This window comes from Garra rufa, chromosome 15 (assembly GCF_049309525.1).
Source record: "Garra rufa chromosome 15, GarRuf1.0, whole genome shotgun sequence".
Taxonomy (NCBI): Eukaryota; Metazoa; Chordata; class Actinopteri; order Cypriniformes; family Cyprinidae; genus Garra; species Garra rufa.
The window spans coordinates 2,519,861-2,521,110 of NC_133375.1; positions in this window are offsets into that span (position 1 = coordinate 2,519,861).

Below are 1,250 nucleotides of genomic sequence, written 5' to 3' on the forward strand. Positions count from 1 at the left end.
ATACATTATTTTTTACTTAATTTAATTTATTTATTTTTTTTTACTTAGGTTTATTTTTTAAAGAACAAAAGAGACAAGTGGAAATATTTTTTTTGGTGCTTTCAATTGAGATTAACTTTTATTGAACCTGGAATATTCTTTTAATTACATTCATTTTAAATTAGTTTTTTTTTTTTTTTTTGGTAAAAAAATGTTTCATAAAAATCAGATAAGGCTGTAAAATGTCATGTGGTGCAACTTCCCCAAAAATTAAATAATATTTATGGATTAATAATTTATGATATTGGTAATAAATCTTTTTTTTTAAGCTAGTAAAATATATTTTAAAATCTTTTGAAAACCTTAATAAATTCTATTGTAAATTTATACATTTTAGTTTTTTTTCTTTGACTTCCTTTTAATTTTTTAAAAGACAGGCTGTAAAATGTCATGTGGTGCAACTTTCCCCCAAAATTAAATAATATTTATGAATTATGAATTTCTGATTTAATTTACAAATAGTGTTTCAATGTCAACATGTCTCTTAAAAGTCATAAATAATATTTATAAATTATAAATATTTTTAGAAAATTAGTAAAATATATTTTAAAACCTTTTCAAGTGTTTCAATGTCAACATGTCTCATAAAAATAAAATAATATTTATGAATAAATAATTTTTTATTCATAATTTTTTTTTAAATTAATATTTTATGAAATTGGTAATAAATCTACTAAACTAGTAAACTAGTAAAATATATTGTATAACCTTTTGAAAATATCAATTCATTCATTACATTACTTTTTACCTAATTTTATTTTAAAGAGACAATTAATTTTTGTGGTGCTGTCAATTGAGATATTAAACTCTGAATATTCTTTTTGTATAAAAGAAAAATGTCTATTATAAAATTTTATTTAAAAATGTGATAATATTTATGGATTAATAATTTATGATATTGGTAAAGAATCTTTTTTTTAAGTAGTAAAATATATTTTAAAACCTTAAATTTTGTTGTAAATGTATACATTTTAGTTTTTTTTTTTATTTGACTTCTATTAAATTTTTAAAAGACAGGCTGTAAAATGTAATGTGGTGCAACTTTCCCCCAAATTAAATAATATTTATGAATTATGAATTAAATTTTTAATTGGTTTTAAATTAGTAAAAAATATTATAAAACCTTTTGTATTAATAATGTTTATGCATTATTATATTGGTAAAAAATAATTATATATATATATATATATTAAAATCTTTTGAAAATCTTA